Source organism: Platalea leucorodia, assembly GCF_965183815.1.
Source record: "Platalea leucorodia genome assembly, chromosome: 31".
In the NCBI taxonomy this organism is placed as follows: domain Eukaryota; kingdom Metazoa; phylum Chordata; class Aves; order Pelecaniformes; family Threskiornithidae; genus Platalea; species Platalea leucorodia.
Genome location: NC_138853.1, coordinates 329,236 through 351,637, shown reverse-complemented (window position 1 = coordinate 351,637; position 22,402 = coordinate 329,236). Strand labels below are relative to the sequence as shown.

Sequence of the window (22,402 nt, the reverse complement as noted above, 5' to 3'; positions counted from 1 at the left end):
GGGACAAGATTGTCCTTACCCAACACCAAACACCTCAACGCAGATGTCTACCTCTAATTGAGTTGTCTAGGCTTCCCTTTGCAGTAAATGGAGAGACAGAAGATGTCTCAACCGAGATGCCTGGAGGTTTCCTGGTGACCAACTAATGCTCCAGAAGGGAGCCCTGGGTCACATTTCCAAGCACCTTATGGGTACATCTGTAACCCTGGGGCAGCTCAGACAGCAACAGCCTCTGCATGTGGGCAAATGAATCCAGACCTGAACATAGGTCTTAGTCTTGAGTTGAAACCTACTTAAAACTTATTCTAGGCAACAGCTCAAAAGAATCTTCATTTGCAGCATGTCAGGTATTTTGGCTGAGTTCTAATACTGTTTTCCTCTTTTTATTTTTTTATTTGGGACGACCACATGAGCACAGCACATTACTTCCCCTCTGCCAACATATTTATAAGCAGCTGTTCATCAAAATACATTTCCTACCAGTGCTCTCAGTGGAGAAATTTTCTTCTGAAAAACTACTCTATCTGTAGTGACCTATTTCCCATCTCTTCTTCAGCCTCTCTGCCCTTTCTCCTTCCTCTACCTAGTTTGTCTTTACAGAGAACTCCAGGTGAAGATCGATTGAGTAATTCAATGTGGGAGATATTTCTGGGCATCATCCAGTTCCCCTCCCTGCCCCCTACTCAATGGAGGGCTCCCCCCAGTTATGTGCCGTCCACAAACACGTCGAGGGTGAACTCTGTCCCATTGTCCAGGCCACCACTAAAGATGTCAGACAGCATTGGCCCCAGCACTTCTCCGGGAGGGACGCCTCTAGAAACTGGCCATTGGTTGGACTTTCTAACAAGGATCCTTATGTTCCCCCCGAGCTGCCATGACATTTCAAAGCCAAAGGGCAGCAGCCTTGCAATGACAGCAGCCATTTCCGCCAGCCCCCTTGGGTGCATCCCCTCTGCTCCCATGCACTTGCCTGTGTCCAGCTGGCACTAGTGCTCCCCAGCTGCAGCTTGCTCTCACATGGCTGAAGCTTTGCTACCCCAGAGCCTGCTGGGGGACTCAAGGACCAGGGAGGCTTGGGGGCAGACCTTACCAGGCAAGGGGTGGCGAAGTGAGGCAATGAGATCCTCAGCCTCTTCCATGCCTGTGCAAGGCCTTTTTGGACAGCACTGGTGGTCCAGGTAATTGAATCTTGCTGGGATTTATCTGTCCCTCACTGTCAGGAGGGTATCTTGGGCCAAATTAGCCTCAGATCCACACTTGGGACTTCATCTTGGGAAGAAGAGCCCAGGAGTGAGGAGCTCAGCCTCACACTGAAAAACTTTCCTTATCTCCAGGCTGAATGCTCATTTTTTTTTCCTCCCCACCATCACTAAGAACGCAATCATTAAAAGCCTGGCTCTGTATTCTCCATGACCTCCTGGTAGGCACTAGCAGGCTGGGCTGAGGTCCCCCTCAGCCTTCCCTTCTCAAGGCCGGACAAGCCCAGCTCCCTCAGCCTCTCCTCACCAGCAAAGTGCTCCAGTCCCTGGCTGTCCTGAGTGGCCTTTGTTAAACCCAATCCAGCTTGCCAATATCTTTCCTGAATTAAGGATCTGAAATCTCGATGGAATATTCCACGAGAATCCCTTCCCTCCATCTCCTGGCCATGCTCCTGGTTGTACAGCCCAGGATGCTGGTGGCCTCCCTTGCTGCCAGGGCACACAGCTGGCTCCTGTCCAGCTCGCTGACCACCAAGACCACTCCCATTCCCTAACACATCGCCCCATGCCCTCCTCCCCTCAGCCCATGGAGAACACTGGCACAGCAGCACGGCCTTGTGGGGGGCAACCTCTTCAGGCTGTTCCTGACCTCAGCTTCGGAAGAAGAGCCCAACCTCCAGACACCAGCACTGAGGAAATCCCCTTTTATTACAGAGATGTGACATGGGAGGCCAGCTGTGCCATCGGGCCAGACACATATGCAAAGACCTTTCTGTCAGACAGACTGGGTTCATGCCTCTGCAGAAGTGGAGTGCATGCAGACATTCCTGTAGAAAAAGAATTATCACAGATAAAACACCCAAAGCACAGGAGATTCCCCAGATACATTGGAAATCACTTGGAAAGAGACACGGGCAGCTTATTGCTGCTGAAAGACTACGGATTGAATGAGCTTCTTCAGCGCGTCTTTGAGCTCCTGGTTCCTCATGCTGTAGATGAGGGGGTTCACTGCTGGAGGCACCACTGAGTACAGCACTGCCACCACCACATCCAGGGATGGGGAGGAGATGGAGGGGGGGGTCTCAGGTAGGCAAACATGGCAGTGCTGATAAACAGGGAGACCACAGCCAGGTGAGGCAGGCACGTGGAAAAGGCTTTGTGGCGTCCCTGCTCAGAGGGCATCCTCAGCACAGCCCTGAAGATCTCCGCATAGGACAGCACAATGAAAACAAAGCACACGAAGGCCACAAAGACACTACCCACAAGAAGCCCAGGCTCCCTGAGGTAGGAGTGTGAGCAGGAGAGCTTGAGGATCTGTGGGATTTCACAGAAGAACTGGTCCACAGCATTGCCCTTGCAGATGCGTAGTGAAAATGTACTGGCAGTGTGCAGCACAGCATTGAGAAATGCACCGCCCCAGGCAGCTGCTGCCATGTGGTCACAAGCTCTGCTGCCCAGGAGGGTCCCGTAGTGCAGGGGTTTGCAGATGGCAACGTAGCAGTCGTAGGCCATGATGGTGAGAAGAGAATACTCTGCTCCTACCAAGAAAGCAAACAGAAAGATCTGGACCGCACACCCTGCATAGGAGATGGCCCTGGTGTCCGACAGGGAATCGGCCATGGCTCTGGGGACAGTGGTGAGTTGGATCCCAGGTCGATGAGGGAGAGGTTGAGGAGGAAGAAGTACATGGGGGTGTGGAGACAGTCGTCACAGGCTATGGCAGTGATGATGATGCCGTTGCCCAGGAGGGCAGACAGGTAGATGCGCAGGAAGAGCCAGAAGTGCAAGAGCTGCAGCTCCCGCCTGTCTGTGAATGCCAGGAGAAGGAACTCGGTGATGGAGCTGCTCTTGGACATCTGCTGCCTCTGTGCACGGGGTCCTGTTCCTACAGGAAGAGTCAATGAAGCGTTAGGCGAGACTTCTCTGAGCAAAATCTAAGCCTTTCTCCTACACCTTCACCCTGCTAAACTACACCCACCACCCCGCCTACTCCTTTTCCAGGAGACCTTCCTTCAGCTCAGTGACTGCAGCCCTGGCTGAGCATAGTGTGGGGAGCAGAGCCTCTGCCCGCTGGCTGCTGAGGAGTCAGCCCTGCTCTGCAGCAGCGGGTTCATGGGAACGGTCAGGCCAAGGGCAAGTCCTGGTGTTCAACTTTCTCAGATGAAACTGGTCCTAATGCAGAAGGGCCTGTCAGCATCTGCACTCCCAGTGCTAAGGAACGGGGATAGCGGATGGCAGTTTGAAAGTGTTTGGAGTTTTTAAAGCTTCCCCCATCTCACCTGGGGAGTGTTCTTGGATGTCAGAAAATCTCAGCATTTCTGCTGCACTCAGGGAGAGCAGAGCGAGTTGTGCGAGGCAAAAGGATTGCCTGGGGCTTAGTGGAGACTGAGGGGAGCTGGTCTGTCCCTCTGACTTGTTCCCTCCAAGCTGCTGTGGGCTTGTTCTTGAGATGGGGGGTGATCTCACTCTTGTGTTACCCTGAAAAAAACCCCAGACACTGCTGTGAGCAGAGGGATCCAGTGCAGACCACTAAATGTCTTACGCTTTCTCAAGGTCTCAGCACCCCACTTCTAGCCCAGGACACACATGGCTCATTTCACAAACCCAAAAGAACGTTCTCTGTCATAGCATCTCTGCACTTCTCCATGGGGATTTCAGATAACACAAAGGTGCTATAGGACAGGTTTGCATCCTGGAGGGAAGTTGGGAAGGAAACCTCAGGGAGATAGCCAAGTGTCTTAATGACACCATCTGACTAAGGGAAAAACAGCTTATTCTCCAGCCCCATAGACCATATTGCCCACAGCCCCACACGTTAGAGGAAAGTTGGGACACTTGTTCCCATAGACACACCTGCATGAAAGGACCCACAAGATCAGTGTGTGACTCTGCAGCTGAAACTCCACCTCCCCAGGGATCCTGGCAGCAAGAAGGAAATAACAATCACACAGACAAGTGGAGAAACAAGGAAAAATATACAGTGAGGGTGTGGCTGAGAGAGGCCAGGGCAGAGGCATTGGGGCACTCAGACAGCGTTCCCCTTCCCCAGCTGTGCACGCCACCTCCCAGACACCACCATGGCCGGGCAGCTGCTCTCAGCCCCTGTGCTCTGCAGAGGGAACTGGGCCCGTGGCTGCAGAGCTGCACCACGGCTCTGCTGGAGCTCTGGCTGCAGAGGAGGTGGTTCATGCCTTGGAGCCCGCGGCCCAGAGGGCAGAGGCTTTGGTGGGTGGGAGAGGAGGCAAGGGGGCTTGCTCAGAGGAAAGGGTCTGCATTGGAGGGGATCACACAGAGTTTTCTGCATTCTCCCTCCCACAACATTTCTGGTTTTAGTTTCTTCTCAATCCCAGATCATATCCCTGCTGCCTGGAGATTTTCCTGCTGGGAGGTGTTACCCTGTCCCATGTCTTTTCCCTGTCAGCAATCACAGACCCCATTCCAACCTCTGTGCACTCACCTTGGTCATCCCCCTGTTTTCAGGGCACTGGCTGGGCGCATGCTCCTGTTTGCAGGTGGAAAAGGGCAGGTCAGAAGAACCCTGATGGGTCCAGCAGAGGTGATGCTGGTGCTGTCCATAGCCAGAGCAGTGGCTGAAGGCATGTTACGTGGCTTCCGGCAGAGCTACTGATCACTCAAAATTACAGTTCAGGAGTCTCAGTGACTTATTAAAACTTCAGAGTTCCTTTTCCATTGATCTTTTTCTCTCCCCTTCCCTACCTCCCTGGAATAGGAAACTCAAAAGACAGACTCAGGAAAGCTCCTTATCTTTCTAGTAATCGCTGCCTCGATCTTCTCCTTGAGACATCCTCTTGGAAATATTCTGGGGGTGATGTGGAGCTGTGAGCCACCCTGATCCGTGTAGCACCCTCTCAACAGCAGAAGGACCCTGCCTTGCTGGGGGCTGCTCCTTCCACCCACAGCTTCTCCCCGCAGCACCATGGTGAATTCCTCGGACAGGCTGAGTGCTGACCCTGGCAGGCGGCAGAGTCCCTGCCCCAGCACACAGCCCCCTGGTGTGCAGGGACCCTGCTCGGAAGGACAGCCCTGGGCACCCCTGGCTGCACACCCACCTTCGCACCCCTGCAGCCATCCCTGGGAGAAGGCAGCTGTCCTGTTCTGTCCCTCTGATGGTGCAGCAGGGAAAACCTGCTCTGGAGCATGTCCTCCTCCTCTGCACTAGAGAAGCTCTGAGAGTGGCACTTACATATCTTGAAGTCTGTGCGACATGCCAACTTTAGGAGATCCCACCAGAATCTGCAGATGCAATGCCCTGCAGCCACAGACTTACTGTCTGTGAAGATTTCTCGCTCGGTGAGCTCTCAGCATCCTCCCACTCCCAAATGCCTTTAACCTCTCTCTGCCTCGCTCCTCTCCTCTCGGTGCCTGCAGGCAGTGCCCTCAACCCTGCTGCCCTTTGCAGAGGAGCTGCTCCTGGGCAGAGCTGTCTCTCTGCAGCCCTGCCCACTTGCCATCAGCTCCCTCCATCCCAGGAGCCCAGCCCAGCTCAGCAGCAGAGGCCCAGCCCAAGGCACCACTTTCTCTGCCCCTCTGGGCTCCCTCCAGGTGTCCCTGGGGCTCCAGGGGAACCTGCTGTGAAACAGGCTGAAGGCATCACTGATCTTCCCTCCCTCAGCTGAGGGGAGACAAGTATTCCTAGCACTGTCATTTCTCCTATCAGGAAAAGATTTGGGCATGAGACTCACCTTTCCTTATCCCATCATTAGACAGAACACCTAGACAGTGACAGAAAAATTTACACTTTCTGAAAGAAGGGATTCACAGAGTCAATCGAGGCATCTCAATCAGGATCTGTAGTCCTGGTGGTGGAAAGGGACTCAGCTCCCTCCCATGCCTGCCACAAAGCCAGTGGAGGTGGGATTCCTCTTGCCTCATTTCAGCTGTGCAGAACATAGGTACCTGTATGTGAGCGGCCTGTCTCAGCTCCCATGCTCATCATTGGAGAGGGATGCAAGGAGTGAGATGCAAATGTCTGGTGACATTTGAGGTGCCAGGGGTGGTCCAAGACATGGGCAGGGAACTGTAAACTGAAATGGAGCAGCTCATACAGACAGGGCAGGATCTGGGGGCATCCTCTTTGAGGCTGTTGAAAATTTCCTTTGGCCTTCTGAAATGAGAGCTGACGCCCAAAAGAAGGGCAGTTGAACTTATTATGTTCAGGGCAGCTTACAGAGTTATTCATCTGAACAATTGGAGTGATGTGCCATAGGGAGAGCTCAGTCTCTTTCCTCTCCTTCTGCTCTATTTACCAGATCTCAACTAACTACATTGCCAGTTGTCTCAGGTTCAGCCCCACATTGCCTAACAGAATTTAGGGCAGCAACGCAATTCAATGTTCAAATCCAGGCCCACAGAGCTACAGGAGATGCCAGGGCTTGCAGGAAGAGCAGAGGACCTCCAAGAAAGCAATTCCCATTCAGGATGGGTGTGTGACAGACACCCCATATGGCATCGCAGGGAGTGCGATTTGCTGCCTGTCTGCCATTGACCAATGCCATCCGTCAGAGGTATAAGCCATCAGAGAGGCAAGGTCTGCTCCTCCTCTACCCAACAGCTGCAGGCATTGTGTGAACACAAAGCACATCACACTGGGATCTTTTCTCACACCCATGATGATAGAGTCAAAGAAAAGACCACTCATTTTCAGAATGTGCCTGGATACATCTTGTCTTCAAGGACAGCATCCTTCAAGCGCAGCAATGATCCTTACAAAAACTCAATTGGAACTGAAAAGCAAATGCCACGCGAACCAAGATGATCTGTTGCTACATCAGCAACGCTTAAAGAAGAAACAGAGAGAATGGGGGACCACTGCTGAATTTAGTAAGGGTAGGTGTACATAGATCCACACCCCCCGACTCACACTGACCCTAGGCAGAGTCCTGAGCAAGGCGTGAAGGACCTCCTGTACCAGGTCCTGGGGGTCAGGGCTTGGCCACTCTGATCATAAACAAACACCAAGGGCTTACATGGCATCAGAGCCACCAGCACATGGCCTTTGCATCTGCAACCAGTGTCTCCCAGTTTTTGCTTGATGAGCCCCCAGGGACCAACACATTGACTGGTCATTCCCTTCATGGCTTTGTCAGTGTTGGCCCTCAGTGAGGCCCCCAACGCCCTCAGAAACTGCGTGCTTGCTTCTGCCTTCCACTTTTTCAGGGGCTTCTTCATTCTTTCAGTCTTTGCAGTTCAGGAACTTGGCACCAGAGGGCTCATAACAAGCAAAACACCCTAACAAGCCATGTCTCTGTGCATCATTTTCCTGAATTCTTCAAGTCTTCTGTGGTTACTTTGAAAACTTTCAGGAGAGTAGCCAAGGAGAGAAGATTTAAATAAGAAGGAACAATAAATCAGTTTTTTTTCTTTTTTCCAGTTTTCTTTATTTTTCTGTTTACAGAACAAGTGAGATCAGCCTTCTCCAATTCAGATTGATCCAGAGCATCTCCTGATGAAGTCTGCAGATGTAGGAAAGCTAGGATCATTTCTGTCAGACACTGTACAGGCCATCTTTGTCCTGTGTCCCATCGTCATCCTTGGTCCCCCTGCCCCCTTGCCCCCCAGTCATTTCTCTCAGTGGCCACCTGGGACTTGCATCAGGATTTCTCAGCTCTAAGCTCTTTCCACTAAAGACTGTAGCTCAATGCTTCAGCTCATTTGCACACATTCTCACCTGCTTTCTTTGGAGAACCAGCTGCACACACTCACAGAAGAATGTTTCTTACCTCCCAGGAAAAAAAGAAAGAAAAAAAAAAAGAAAAAAAAAAAGAAAAAAAAAAAGAGAAATAAAGGAATATCTCAGTAAAAAATTATATATGCCGTACAAGTTTCCTCCACTGAAGTCCACTTCCCACTGTTGGTAACTTTAGTGGAACACTTTCAGTGAGATACATGGGAAAACAGGTAGAAACTCAACTGAGGAGATGGCTCAAGAGACCATCAGGCAGCCTGCTGAAAGGCAAGGCAAGCTGTAAACTGCCTGAAGCTCAGGGCAGCACCTGGGGAGCTGAGAGGTGTGGGAATGGGTAGAGACCAATGGGAGGAGGAAAGCTGGATGGACAGTGGGAAATGCATACGCCCAGGCAGCCTGCTGAAAAGATGCCTTTAGAAGTGGTCAGTTCAAGCAGGACATGTGGAAAGATGTGAAAGAGCGCTGGAGTCAATACACAGTACACTGGGCAGAGCAGGGTCAGGGGTCTAACAGGGGAGATGAGTATTTCTTTTCCTGAGTGTAGTACATGGGCTGGAAATGTCCATGTTGGCATCACGGGAAAGTATTGTCTATGGATGAAAACTGTTCAGTGCATTTCAGCTGCTGGAAAATGTGCTCATAGTTTCTTTAAATGTTGGTGTTCGTTCCCTCATCTTTTCAGGCAGGGCTCAGTGCCCAGGCACAGCCCTGTCACTGCAGTGCTTGTACATCTGAGCAAAAAGGGTGCTCTGCAATAGAAATGTCATCACCAAAGGAGCCTAACCGCGAGCCCATGGAACTCAAGGACAGATGTGCCTCAGGGAGGTCTTCCTCTCAACAAAATGTGCTTTCTAAGGCTGTAGGTAGAGGTCCATGAATGTTGGAGAGACATGGTCATTTCTGGAAGGGGAAATGGAAAGCCCTGCTTAGAAACCTGGCTGCTGCGTGGTGCAGGTCCAGAGAATCAGCTGCCAGGGAATTAGGCATTGTTCAAGAAGCTGCCTGAACCACATATATTACGCCCAGAGCACAGGGTAGCTTTCACCCAGACGCAACCTTCCTTTTGGCTCCTTTCAGCAAGCTCCTGATTCAGTTCTTCATTGACTTTCCTCATTGCTCTCCAATACCATTTAATTTTCTTCATTGACAGCACCAGCCAGCCATCCAGATGCCTCATCTAGGTGGCCTTACTCATCCTGTGTCGTGTGGATCTATGACATCCATAATAGCATGTGAGTGCCTCAGTCTCCTTATGTTAATTTGAAGGTTTGCACTCCTTAGTTAATAATCCTCATGAGTAAAATTCACCTCTTCTCCACAGATGTCTATAGGACAGCTATTTATGTTGGATGATGCCTTTCTAGACTCTCTGTCCCTTAAGAGAAGCACACAGTATCTGAACGCTTTCAAAAAATCGTCCTTGGTAGCAACATTAACCTGGATTAAACCTTTGATAGTAGGCCAAAATTCAGCTGTGTGCAGACTGCAAAAGCAATGATGAACCCTCTCCTTTCTTCCTTTCTCCCCATCACTTGCTCAGGACTTGAGAGGAGAAGAAATTAATAAAGATGACATTCCTGGCTCCCAATGATTGAATTCTGCTCCCATGAGTGCCTGATGTCGAGACCCTCAGCTTCAGCTGAATCTCTTCTCTTTGGGAACACTGCAAGGCAGCGGCTCCAATGTCATGGTATGTGTGCAGATGCCCGACACTCTGACAAGATAGCACCGTGAGCAATTGCAGGACACTACACGTAATGTAAGGGGTGACCTGTTTCATGGATTTGCTGCCCAAGGTAGAAAGTACCTCAGTAACCATCTCAGAAACACCACAGGAGGATCTAAAAGAAGACAAGCATGGCCAATGTGAAAAGGATTAAAAAATATGGTGGGTTGACCCCAGCCAGTAACTAATCAGCCACCCAGTCACTTGCTCACTCCCCCAACAGCAGCCTGGGGAAGAGAATTGGAAAGGTAAAAGTGAGAAAAGCTCATGGGTTGGAATTAAGAATGGTTCATAAGAGAAGCAAAGCTGCATTCACAAGCAAAGCGAAAACGCATTCATTCACTCCATGCCACTGGCAGGGAAATGTTCAGCCATTTCCAGGAAACCTTCCAGGCCTTCATCACATCTAACAGTGACTTGGGAAGACAAATGTCATAACCACAAATGTCCTCCCTTCCTATTCCTTTCCCTGGGCTTTTATTGCTGAGCGTGATACCCTGTGGTATGGATTATCCCTCTGGTCATTTGAGGTCAGCTGTACTGGCTGCGTCCCCTCCCAACTTTTTGCCCAACCCCAGCCCACTCATTGGAAGGGCAGCATGAGAAACAGGAAGAGAAGGCCTTCTTGTTGTTTAAGCACTGTTCAGCAATAGCTAAAAGAGTTTTGGTCAGAAATCTGAAACTTGGATCCCTATGGATTGCTATGAAGACAATGAACTCCATCCCAGCCAGCCAGGGCAGGCTGGCCTTTTTGGAAGATGTGAGAATGAGAACAGTGAAGAATTTGAGAGGGTGGAAAAGGGAAGCAGTAAATTAGAGGCCAGGTATGGCATCGGGACTGTTTCGGGTGCCTGTGCTGCTGCCTTGTACCTGATGTGAATTATTTCCACAGTCAGAGGGAACCTGAGGGCTTTCCCTCATGTTGAGGACATGGAGAGGTGAGGAATGAGAGTGTCATTCAGGCTGGTAGGGACCTGGCTAGATATCTGTAGAAAACGTCCTCCTCAACGCAGGATCACACCAGGTTGCTCATGGTTTTATCCAGATGGGTCTGAGAAACTTCCAGGGATGGAGGCAGTGCACAGTCTCTGGGGAATGGCTTCCCATGTCTGGCTGTCCTCGCCTTGCAAAAGTTTCTCCCTGTATTCAGCCTGACCCCCTCGTGTTTCAGCTCATTGCCTCCTGTGCTCCTGCCTTGCACCATGGTGTCTTCTTGGGAACCTCACAGTAGGCAATGCAAGTCTCTTCCATCCTTCCCACAAAGCCCTCCATTCTCCAGGGTGAACAAGCCCAGGTCCCTCAGCCTCTCCTGACAGGACCTGTACTCCAACCTTGACCATCTCTGTGGCCCTCCACTGAAATTTGCAGATCCTCCAGCTTGCCAATGTCTCTCTGGCATTGCAGGCAACCAAAACCTGGGCAAGTATTCTCGATGCAGTGTCAGAAGTGCTGATCAGAGGGAGAGAATCACTTGCCCTGGCTGTGCTCCTGCTCACACAGCCCAGGATGTTGTTGGCCATCCTTGCTGATGGCTCATCTTTTGCCTAATGGAACCCAAAGACCAGCAGACCCTTTCCTGCAGAGCTGCTACCCATCTAGCCAGTCCCTGTCCTATGCCATTTCAGGGACTACATCCACTTTAAGAGCAGGACTTTGGTGGAATCATTACTGGATATCACGAGGTTTCTATGTCCTTTGGGATGGCAGCCCTGCCCTCCAGCCCTGCCCGGCTCTCTTCAATGGGATGTCTTCTACAAATGGTATGAGAAAGTATGCCCATATGCTCCAGGTCACTCAAAAGATGTGAAACAGGGCAGGTTGCAAGCTAGACCCCTGCAGGACCCTACTAGCTAGATGCCTCCAGGCAGAGCACCACGCGTATACCACGCTTCTCCAAGCCCAACTACTCTCTGGCAGGGTTTTTACTCAGCTACTTATCCACCCATGCAGCCCATAGTATCCTAACTTGGACACAAGACATTTCTGGAGGGATTATACTGAAAGCCTTGATGACTTGGAGGTAAAAGACCATCTCTGCTCTCCCTGCATCCAGCAATCCTGTCCTTTCATCACAGAAAGCAATGAGGATGGCCAGGAACAAGCTCCCCTGGGTAAATCCAGTCACCTTCTCTTTCAGACACCCAGAAATGGGATTCGAGTGGACATGCGCTGGGGCACAGCCTTTCATTTCCCTGCTCATCATTTGGGCATTCTGAAAAGGTGTATGCATTGTGCAGGTGCTGCCAGTGATCAGGGAGTTCCCAGAGTCTTCGTGACCTTTCAGAGATGATGGAGAGCGGCCTGGATGTGACATTGTCCTGCTCACTCAGCTCCCTGTGATGCTGCCCCTCCTGTCCCGTACACTGGGAAGGATGGAGTTTGCTCAAGTGATCCCTGACTTGGTCCCCATCAACAGCTGGTTGATCTCCTCCAGAGTCCTGCCCTGAGTCACAGAGGCCTGGGAGACCTTGCTGGGGAAGTCTGAGGAAAGAGGACACAGAGAATCTCACGTCTATCTACACCTGCTCTTCCTAAATTTAGCAGTGGCCACACAGGACCTTTGTTTTCCCTTTAACTGTTCCTGAAGCAGTAAACACTCCTTATGGTGCCCTTCAATTGCCTTTCAAGTTTAGACTGAGTTTCGATCTGGACCCTTGCTGAGCTTGGAGGATGCTGTCCTTGAAGAGCAGCTGTCCTGAGCTCTGCCACCACAGCTTGGCAGTTTATACCATCAGTATAAACCATAAGCAAGCTCATATTTGCCATAAGGAACCCTGGTACCAAGTGACCAAATCACGTGTGTGCAAAGGCTTTGCTTCAGAGCAGAGACAAGGCACGGACATAAGAGAGCTGCATGTCTTTCTCATCCTCCCACCTTGCAGAAATTAGATCCTTCCCTGTCACCTTCCTGGGTGTCCTGTCTAATGATGGGACAAAAAACTGATTCTCATGCCCAACTATTTTTCTAATAGGAGTAATGACTCTGCTGGAGATTAACTCTCTCTCCCCAGCTGAGGGAGGGAAGATCAGTGATGCCTTCAGCCTGTTTCACAGCAGGTTCCCCTGGAGCCCCAGGGACACCTGGAGGGAGCCCAGAGGGGCAGAGAAAGTGGTGCCTTGGGCTGGGCCTCTGCTGCTGAGCTGGGCTGGGCTCCTGGGATGGAGGGAGCTGATGGCAAGTGGGCAGGGCTGCAGAGAGACAGCTCTGCCCAGGAGCAGCTCCTCTGCAAAGGGCAGCAGGGTTGAGGGCACTGCCTGCAGGCACCGAGAGGAGAGGAGCGAGGCAGAGAGAGGTTAAAGGCATTTGGGAGTGGGAGGATGCTGAGAGCTCACCGAGCGAGAAATCTTCACAGACAGTAAGTCTGTGGCTGCAGGGCATTGCATCTGCAGATTCTGGTGGGATCTCCTAAAGTTGGCATGTCGCACAGACTTCAAGATATGTAAGTGCCACTCTCAGAGCTTCTCTAGTGCAGAGGAGGAGGACATGCTCCAGAGCAGGTTTTCCCTGCTGCACCATCAGAGGGACAGAACAGGACAGCTGCCTTCTCCCAGGGATGGCTGCAGGGGTGCGAAGGTGGGTGTGCAGCCAGGGGTGCCCAGGGCTGTCCTTCCGAGCAGGGTCCCTGCACACCAGGGGGCTGTGTGCTGGGGCAGGGACTCTGCCGCCTGCCAGGGTCAGCACTCAGCCTGTCCGAGGAATTCACCATGGTGCTGCGGGGAGAAGCTGTGGGTGGAAGGAGCAGCCCCCAGCAAGGCAGGGTCCTTCTGCTGTTGAGAGGGTGCTACACGGATCAGGGTGGCTCACAGCTCCACATCACCCCCAGAATATTTCCAAGAGGATGTCTCAAGGAGAAGATCGAGGCAGCGATTACTAGAAAGATAAGGAGCTTTCCTGAGTCTGTCTTTTGAGTTTCCTATTCCAGGGAGGTAGGGAAGGGGAGAGAAAAAGATCAATGGAAAAGGAACTCTGAAGTTTTAATAAGTCACTGAGACTCCTGAACTGTAATTTTGAGTGATCAGTAGCTCTGCCGGAAGCCACGTAACATGCCTTCAGCCACTGCTCTGGCTATGGACAGCACCAGCATCACCTCTGCTGGACCCATCAGGGTTCTTCTGACCTGCCCTTTTCCACCTGCAAACAGGAGCATGCGCCCAGCCAGTGCCCTGAAAACAGGGGGATGACCAAGGTGAGTGCACAGAGGTTGGAATGGGGTCTGTGATTGCTGACAGGGAAAAGACATGGGACAGGGTAACACCTCCCAGCAGGAAAATCTCCAGGCAGCAGGGATATGATCTGGGATTGAGAAGAAACTAAAACCAGAAATGTTGTGGGAGGGAGAATGCAGAAAACTCTGTGTGATCCCCTCCAATGCAGACCCTTTCCTCTGAGCAAGCCCCCTTGCCTCCTCTCCCACCCACCAAAGCCTCTGCCCTCTGGGCCGCGGGCTCCAAGGCATGAACCACCTCCTCTGCAGCCAGAGCTCCAGCAGAGCCGTGGTGCAGCTCTGCAGCCACGGGCCCAGTTCCCTCTGCAGAGCACAGGGGCTGAGAGCAGCTGCCCGGCCATGGTGGTGTCTGGGAGGTGGCGTGCACAGCTGGGGAAGGGGAACGCTGTCTGAGTGCCCCAATGCCTCTGCCCTGGCCTCTCTCAGCCACACCCTCACTGTATATTTTTCCTTGTTTCTCCACTTGTCTGTGTGATTGTTATTTCCTTCTTGCTGCCAGGATCCCTGGGGAGGTGGAGTTTCAGCTGCAGAGTCACACACTGATCTTGTGGGTCCTTTCATGCAGGTGTGTCTATGGGAACAAGTGTCCCAACTTTCCTCTAACGTGTGGGGCTGTGGGCAATATGGTCTATGGGGCTGGAGAATAAGCTGTTTTTCCCTTAGTCAGATGGTGTCATTAAGACACTTGGCTATCTCCCTGAGGTTTCCTTCCCAACTTCCCTCCAGGATGCAAACCTGTCCTATAGCACCTTTGTGTTATCTGAAATCCCCATGGAGAAGTGCAGAGATGCTATGACAGAGAACGTTCTTTTGGGTTTGTGAAATGAGCCATGTGTGTCCTGGGCTAGAAGTGGGGTGCTGAGACCTTGAGAAAGCGTAAGACATTTAGTGGTCTGCACTGGATCCCTCTGCTCACAGCAGTGTCTGGGGTTTTTTTCAGGGTAACACAAGAGTGAGATCACCCCCCATCTCAAGAACAAGCCCACAGCAGCTTGGAGGGAACAAGTCAGAGGGACAGACCAGCTCCCCTCAGTCTCCACTAAGCCCCAGGCAATCCTTTTGCCTCGCACAACTCGCTCTGCTCTCCCTGAGTGCAGCAGAAATGCTGAGATTTTCTGACATCCAAGAACACTCCCCAGGTGAGATGGGGGAAGCTTTAAAAACTCCAAACACTTTCAAACTGCCATCCGCTATCCCCGTTCCTTAGCACTGGGAGTGCAGATGCTGACAGGCCCTTCTGCATTAGGACCAGTTTCATCTGAGAAAGTTGAACACCAGGACTTGCCCTTGGCCTGACCGTTCCCATGAACCCGCTGCTGCAGAGCAGGGCTGACTCCTCAGCAGCCAGCGGGCAGAGGCTCTGCTCCCCACACTATGCTCAGCCAGGGCTGCAGTCACTGAGCTGAAGGAAGGTCTCCTGGAAAAGGAGTAGGCGGGGTGGTGGGTGTAGTTTAGCAGGGTGAAGGTGTAGGAGAAAGGCTTAGATTTTGCTCAGAGAAGTCTCGCCTAACGCTTCATTGACTCTTCCTGTAGGAACAGGACCCCGTGCACAGAGGCAGCAGATGTCCAAGAGCAACTCCATCACCGAGTTCCTTCTCCTGGCATTCACAGACAGGCGGGAGCTGCAGCTCTTGCACTTCTGGCTCTTCCTGCGCATCTACCTGTCTGCCCTCCTGGGCAACGGCATCATCATCACTGCCATAGCCTGTGACGACTGTCTCCACACCCCCATGTACTTCTTCCTCCTCAACCTCTCCCTCATCGACCTGGGATCCAACTCACCACTGTCCCCAGAGCCATGGCCGATTCCCTGTCGGACACCAGGGCCATCTCCTATGCAGGGTGTGCGGTCCAGATCTTTCTGTTTGCTTTCTTGGTAGGAGCAGAGTATTCTCTTCTCACCATCATGGCCTACGACTGCTACGTTGCCATCTGCAAACCCCTGCACTACGGGACCCTCCTGGGCAGCAGAGCTTGTGTCCACATGGCAGCAGCTGCCTGGGGCGGTGCATTTCTCAATGCTGTGCTGCACACTGCCAGTACATTTTCACTACGCATCTGCAAGGGCAATGCTGTGGACCAGTTCTTCTGTGAAATCCCACAGATCCTCAAGCTCTCCTGCTCACACTCCTACCTCAGGGAGCCTGGGCTTCTTGTGGGTAGTGTCTTTGTGGCCTTCGTGTGCTTTGTTTTCATTGTGCTGTCCTATGCGGAGATCTTCAGGGCTGTGCTGAGGATGCCCTCTGAGCAGGGACGCCACAAAGCCTTTTCCACGTGCCTGCCTCACCTGGCTGTGGTCTCCCTGTTTATCAGCACTGCCATGTTTGCCTACCTGAGACCCCCCCCTCCATCTCCTCCCCATCCCTGGATGTGGTGGTGGCAGTGCTGTACTCAGTGGTGCCTCCAGCAGTGAACCCCCTCATCTACAGCATGAGGAACCAGGAGCTCAAAGACGCGCTGAAGAAGCTCATTCAATCCGTAGTCTTTCAGCAGCAATAAGCTGCCCGTGTCTCTTTCCAAGTGATTTCCAATGTATCTGGGGAATCTCCTGTGCTTTGGGTGTTTTATCTGTGATAATTCTTTTTCTACAGGAATGTCTGCATGCACTCCACTTCTGCAGAGGCATGAACCCAGTCTGTCTGACAGAAAGGTCTTTGCATATGTGTCTGGCCCGATGGCACAGCTGGCCTCCCATGTCACATCTCTGTAATAAAAGGGGATTTCCTCAGTGCTGGTGTCTGGAGGTTGGGCTCTTCTTCCGAAGCTGAGGTCAGGAACAGCCTGAAGAGGTTGCCCCCCACAAGGCCGTGCTGCTGTGCCAGTGTTCTCCATGGGCTGAGGGGAGGAGGGCATGGGGCGATGTGTTAGGGAATGGGAGTGGTCTTGGTGGTCAGCGAGCTGGACAGGAGCCAGCTGTGTGCCCTGGCAGCAAGGGAGGCCACCAGCATCCTGGGCTGTACAACCAGGAGCATGGCCAGGAGATGGAGGGAAGGGATTCTCGTGGAATATTCCATCGAGATTTCAGATCCTTAATTCAGGAAAGATATTGGCAAGCTGGATTGGGTTTAACAAAGGCCACTCAGGACAGCCAGGGACTGGAGCACTTTGCTGGTGAGGAGAGGCTGAGGGAGCTGGGCTTGTCCGGCCTTGAGAAGGGAAGGCTGAGGGGGACCTCAGCCCAGCCTGCTAGTGCCTACCAGGAGGTCATGGAGAATACAGAGCCAGGCTTTTAATGATTGCGTTCTTAGTGATGGTGGGGAGGAAAAAAAAATGAGCATTCAGCCTGGAGATAAGGAAAGTTTTTCAGTGTGAGGCTGAGCTCCTCACTCCTGGGCTCTTCTTCCCAAGATGAAGTCCCAAGTGTGGATCTGAGGCTAATTTGGCCCAAGATACCCTCCTGACAGTGAGGGACAGATAAATCCCAGCAAGATTCAATTACCTGGACCACCAGTGCTGTCCAAAAAGGCCTTGCACAGGCATGGAAGAGGCTGAGGATCTCATTGCCTCACTTCGCCACCCCTTGCCTGGTAAGGTCTGCCCCCAAGCCTCCCTGGTCCTTGAGTCCCCCAGCAGGCTCTGGGGTAGCAAAGCTTCAGCCATGTGAGAGCAAGCTGCAGCTGGGGAGCACTAGTGCCAGCTGGACACAGGCAAGTGCATGGGAGCAGAGGGGATGCACCCAAGGGGGCTGGCGGAAATGGCTGCTGTCATTGCAAGGCTGCTGCCCTTTGGCTTTGAAATGTCATGGCAGCTCGGGGGGAACATAAGGATCCTTGTTAGAAAGTCCAACCAATGGCCAGTTTCTAGAGGCGTCCCTCCCGGAGAAGTGCTGGGGCCAATGCTGTCTGACATCTTTAGTGGTGGCCTGGACAATGGGACAGAGTTCACCCTCGACGTGTTTGTGGACGGCACATAACTGGGGGGAGCCCTCCATTGAGTAGGGGGCAGGGAGGGGAACTGGATGATGCCCAGAAATATCTCCCACATTGAATTACTCAATCGATCTTCACCTGGAGTTCTCTGTAAAGACAAACTAGGTAGAGGAAGGAGAAAGGGCAGAGAGGCTGAAGAAGAGATGGGAAATAGGTCACTACAGATAGAGTAGTTTTTCAGAAGAAAATTTCTCCACTGAGAGCACTGGTAGGAAATGTATTTTGATGAACAGCTGCTTATAAATATGTTGGCAGAGGGGAAGTAATGTGCTGTGCTCATGTGGTCGTCCCAAATAAAAAAATAAAAAGAGGAAAACAGTATTAGAACTCAGCCAAAATACCTGACATGCTGCAAATGAAGATTCTTTTGAGCTGTTGCCTAGAATAAGTTTTAAGTAGGTTTCAACTCAAGACTAAGACCTATGTTCAGGTCTGGATTCATTTGCCCACATGCAGAGGCTGTTGCTGTCTGAGCTGCCCCAGGGTTACAGATGTACCCATAAGGTGCTTGGAAATGTGACCCAGGGCTCCCTTCTGGAGCATTAGTTGGTCACCAGGAAACCTCCAGGCATCTCGGTTGAGACATCTTCTGTCTCTCCATTTACTGCAAAGGGAAGCCTAGACAACTCAATTAGAGGTAGACATCTGCGTTGAGGTGTTTGGTGTTGGGTAAGGACAATCTTGTCCCTTTCTGCACCTAAAATAGAGTGACAATTCATGCACCCCGGAGGGAATGTGAAGGGAGTGTGTCTTGCTGATTTAGGGACTCCTTCCAGAAGTGCTGGTAACACGAATATGTTGACCATGCAGAAAGAGAGCGTTTCCCTGAAGACGGTCACCCTTCTTCTCTGGAACAGTTGAGAGAGCTCAGCCCCTCAGAGTGTGACCGGCTGTGTGAAAGGGCGAGCAGTGGCAAGGCCAGTCCTGGGCAGGGAGTGTTTTAGGGCACTGAACTCCATGTGAGACACAAACATACTGTTTTTAATGTTATAGGCCTGATTACGACAGAACAATTCAGAAAATGTCAAAAAAAAAAAAAATAAAAAGAAGCAACGAAGAAATTAAGGAAACAATTTAAAGGGAAGGAAATGTTCTACTTCTGTGGTGGGTTGATGCTGATTGGATGCCAGGTGCCCACCAAGCCACTCTATCGCTCCCCCTCCTCAGCTGGACAGGGGGAGAAAAATATGACAAAAGGCTCGTGGGTCGAGATAAGGACAGGGAGATCACCATCAATTCCTGTCATGAGCAAAACAGACCCAATTCGAGGAAATTAATTTCATTTATTGCCAATCAAAAGTCAGAGTAAGATAATGAGACGTAAGAACAATCTTGAAATGCTTTCCCTCCCCACCCCTTCCTTCTTCCAAGGCTCAGTTTGCCTCCTGATTTTCTCTACCTCCTCCCCTGCGAGCGGTGCAGGGGGACAAGGAATGGGGGTTGTGGTCAGTTCATCACATGTTGTCTCTGCTGCTCCTTCCTCCTCAGGGGGAGGACTCCTCACACTCTTGCCCTGCTCCAGCGTGGGGTCCCTGCCATGGGAGACAGTTCTCCACGAACTGGTCACACAGCTCAGCTAACATTGGTGGTGTCCTCTCCTGGGCACTTGCCAGACCAGCCCAGACCTTTCTTGGCTCTTCCCATCTCCCCTGCCCTCTCCCCAGCCCAGCCCATTCCAGTAGAGCAGCCCAGCCTGGGCTGGCCCCACAGCAGTGCCCGCCGCAGCCCACAGCCCCAGCCCCTCTGAAGGGAGCAGAGAAGGGTCAGCCTCCCCATCAGCCCCAGGGCTGGAGGCTCACCATGGCATGAGGAAAGGGAGGTTAGGGAAACGGCAGGAAGCATGGTCTCTGGTCCAGGAGATGCCACAGACTGACCATGCCCCATCATTGTCAGTCCCCCTCCCCAGGCCAGCACAAGAGTCCTGGTCAGGGAACAGAGCAGCCTGCCCCAACTGGATGCCTGCAGAAAGAGGTTTCTCTTTCTCATGGATTCCTCCCTGCAGGCACAGACATGCTCCCTTGCTCTTTCCCCTGGCCATCCCTTTCCCCTGGCCAACTTGTCTTGGTTCCCACCCCGTGCTCTCCCCAGGCCCCTGAGCTGGCAGTGCTGCTCTGAAGAGACCAGGTCCTGCTGTTGTCCACAGCCATGGCTCCAGGGAAGCAGCAGCCCCAACATCAAGGTGGCAGAAAGGATCTGCCCATTGAGGCAGTGAGGGGCAGCCCCAAGGTCCACGAGTGCCTGCTCCTTCACGTGGCAGCTGGGCTCGTGGCTCCTTGACCCCTCCTGTATGCTGGGGCTGCACTCCCAGCTCCAGAGGAGTTGTCCAAGATGGAAGCAGAGTCAAAGAATTTTCTGCTGGATTCTTTATTGTGTTTCCCTAGACAGGGAGCCTGGCTCCACATCTATGTGAGGTCTTTTGCGTCAGAAAACACTAGCAGGGGAGTAATAATAATATTATTTAAGTGGAAGTAATATATGACATAAAATAAACAAAACCAAGAAATATATGATCAAAAGAGCATGCGAGCTTTTCCTAAGGATGATGGACACCTTACTGATGCTGCAGTAGTCTGTGTTCAAACAGTTTCCTCAGGGCCCCTTTGATGTCTGTGTTCCTCATGCTGTAGATGAGGGGGTTCACTGCTGGAGGCACCACTGAGTACAGCACTGCGACCACCACATCCAGGGATGGGGAAGAGACGGAAGGAGGTTTCAGGTAGGCAAGCATGGCAGTGCTGACAAACACGGAGACCATGGCCAGGTGAGGGAGGCACGTAGAAAAGGCTTTGTGGCGTCCATGCTCAGATGGGATCCTCAGCACAGCCCTGAAGATCTGCACATAGGACAGCACAATAAAAACAAAACAAGCGAAAAAGAAGGTGGTGCTAAATATGACAAGCCCACCTTCCCTGAGGTAGTCATCGGAGCAAGAAAGCTTGAGGATGTGGGGGATTTCACAGAAGAACTGGTCCACAGCATTGCCTTGGCAGAGGGGGAGTGAAAATGTATTGGCAGTGTGCAAGAGAGCATGGAGAAACCCACTGCCCCAGGCAGCTGCTGCCATGTGGACGCAAGCTCTGCTGCCCAGGAGGGTCCCGTAGTGCAGGGGTTTGCAGATGGCAACGTAGCGGTCGTAGGCCATGATGGTGAGAAGAGAATACTCTGCACCAAACAGGAAGAATACAAAGAAGACCTGGGCAGCACATCCTGCGTAGGAGATGGCCCTGGTGTTCCAGAGGGAATTGGCCATGGATTTGGGGACAGTGATGGAGATGCAGCCCAGGTCGAGGAGGGAGAGGTTGAGGAGAAAGAAGTACATGGGGGTGTGGAGGTGGTGGTAACAGGCGATAGCAGTGATGATGATGCCGTTGCCCAGGAGGGCAGCCAGGTAGATGGCCAGGAAGAGCCAGAAGTGCAAGAGCTGCAGCTCCCGTGTGTCTGCGAATGCCAGGAGGAGGAACTGGGTGATGGAGCTGCCATTGGACATTGCTGCTTCTGGGCATGGAAACTGCCAAAGGAGACAAACCAGAAAAATTCAGAGAAGCTTCTCTGAGCAAAATTTGATTCATTCATTGTGGAATGAATTAGGAACACCTAATAGAGCTTTTCTTTCCTGGGGGACTGTTATGCAGCTCCGAGGCTTCAGCTCTGCTTTGTGCTGGCTGAGTGTGCTGTGCAGAGCCGTGCCCTCTCCCCAGGGGCTCCTGGAGGGTCAGCCCTGCTTTACAGCAATGACCCGTGGAGGCAGCAACAGCCCAGTGTGTTTGGAGGGAGGGTTCCTGGGGAGGAGTTCCCTGTGCTGCACTAGAGCGGAGGGTGAAAGCTCCGAAGGATGCTTTCTTCCACAGAGGAAGGTGGGAGATGAGGTGCAGCAAATGCGTCTCGTTACACTGTGGTTTAGTATTCAGACACCCCCATCCCACCTGGGAAATATTCTGGAAAGGGTAAAGCTCCCCCGTTGCCCCATTGCTCTCAGTGTAAACCTGTGTCAGTGCTCCCATCCAGGAGGGCTGCTCTGTCCATCAGCCTGGTGCCCAACTGCTCTGTGCTTGCACCGCTCCCAGCTGGAGGAGGGCTGCACCCAGAGGTTGTTCCAAAAATAACCTGGACTGTCCTGGGAGCAGAGGGGTCCTGTTCAAGGTGCAGATTTCAAAACACCTCTCCTTTCCAGCACAGCTGTGCAGAGTAGGATGGAGAGCACAGGACAAGGATGCTGCCTTGTTTGAGTAGATCAAGCGCTCTCAGACATCACCAAGGTCCTACAGGAGAGCTGTGCCCTTCTGGAGTGATGCTCACAGCCCCGCAGGACTCCCTGTCCAGCCTGATCATGTGTCTGAAGGTGATGTCTGCTCAGGGAAGCAGTGTCTCATTGACCAACCACTCACTGCAGCCAAGAAAATGAAGAGAGGGCTTGGGCACCTTGGTCCCATGCAAACACCTCCAGGGCAGTGCCGCTCAGGTCAGGGCCAGAGCAGGCACACAGCACCCCCACCCCTTGCCCCACACCACCACTGTTACTGCCAGGGAGCCCAAGAGCAGCAAGAAGAGCAGCACAAGCAGGTGGAGAAACAAAGAAAAACCCTGTGACTCTCCTCCTAAGGGAAGCAAGGAGAGGA

At 52.2% G+C, this 22,402-nt stretch overlaps 1 pseudogene across 1 annotated transcript; it reads right to left on the bottom strand.

Moving 5' to 3' along the window:
- Positions 1-2,118: 2,118 nt before the first annotated feature.
- On the bottom strand, positions 2,119-21,273 carry LOC309601306 (olfactory receptor 14J1-like; annotated as a pseudogene). Its single transcript has 2 exons — positions 20,955-21,273; positions 2,119-2,737 (listed from the first exon to the last, which is right to left on the bottom strand). The product of its transcript is annotated as an olfactory receptor 14J1-like (transcript).
- Positions 21,274-22,402: the final 1,129 nt, after the last annotated feature.